Source organism: Condylura cristata, unplaced genomic scaffold (assembly GCF_000260355.1).
Source record: "Condylura cristata isolate star-nosed mole 26May11 unplaced genomic scaffold, ConCri1.0 scaffold00017, whole genome shotgun sequence".
NCBI classification, from domain to species: domain Eukaryota; kingdom Metazoa; phylum Chordata; class Mammalia; order Eulipotyphla; family Talpidae; genus Condylura; species Condylura cristata.
Genome location: NW_004567118.1, coordinates 5,811,601 through 5,812,949, shown reverse-complemented (window position 1 = coordinate 5,812,949; position 1,349 = coordinate 5,811,601).

Here is a 1,349-nt window from a genome sequence, read left to right as displayed (position 1 = left end):
CGCCGGGGCTGGGGGCGGAGCAGCGAGGGCGCGGCCAGTGGGGCCCGAGGGCTCTGGAGGCGGCTCCCGGCCCTGCACCTGTCCGCGCTGCTGGGGAGGACGGACTGCGCTGCAGCCGGGACCCGGGAAGGGTTTGAGAGGTGGAGGAAAAGCATGAGGGGCCCTGGAGGTGTCTTTGGAAATCGAAGCTATGCAGTTGGTAAATGTTAAAAAACCAACTCAGGGCAAGATCCAGAAGTGGAGTTTTCCCTCCATAGCCGCCGAAAGCCCTAACCTGAAGCCCTTTGGACCGTAATCATTCCTGTTATTTCAAGCAGCAGTGTCAAAGGATAAGTCAAAAACTTTTAGTCATCTAGCTTACTTCATTTAAACTAATGACACTTAAACCATTGAGAGAGTGATTTCAAAAGTTAGGGGATTTTTTTTCTATGATAGAATGGTCAAAATAAAATATATTTCACCTTTCCCCCACTTTCATCTGTTTCTGCTTTTTTAACTAAAATAACCTTTGTCACTGGTCACCTCTTTAATGGTAAACTAGCTGTCATTCCCTCGGCTCTGTAGCTACCCTGCAAATTGGGTTACATACACAAAAGTGCAAGGTCAGGGGCTTCATTAATAATCCCTATATTCCCTGACAGAACCTTCTCATATAGAACTCCCAGATTTTCAAAACTCAGTGCTGACTATCATACTGGAAATACACTGTAAGCCAACCAAGTAACTTTAAACTTTCTAGTAGCCACATCAGAAAAAAAAAATCAATAAAAAGGAAATAGATGAAGTTAAACATCTTATTTAACCCAATACATACAAAATGCTAGTTTGGCATGTAATCAATATCAGTGAGGTTTTACTCGCCCCCCCCCATGTATTTGAAATCCAGTGTATTGTTTTATATTATAGCTTGTCCCAATGACCACTAGGCACATTTCAGGCCAGGTACTCAGTAGCCACAAGTGACAGGTGTATTGTCATCGACACTGGCCCTGTCCTTTTTGGGGGAAGGAACTGTCCTGGTCCTCTGAATTCCACATAGCTATTAGAAAGACAGACAGAAAAACTGCAATCTTTTCAAGCTAAGATGTGAGATGGGCCCTTTAGTTACATGGATGCATTTCTATGATGACTTCTTAATCAGAGTAAAAATTTAAAATTAATAATGTATTATTAACTAACAAATAATTGACTAACAATGGTGAGTGCTTCCTAAACACTTTTAACGTATTAGTTCATTTAATCTTCTCGACAACTTTGTGTGGCAGACACCATCATCCCCCTTTTTCAAATGAGGAAACTAGCACACAGAGATGCAGTGACTTGCCCACAGTCATGCAGTTAATAAATGG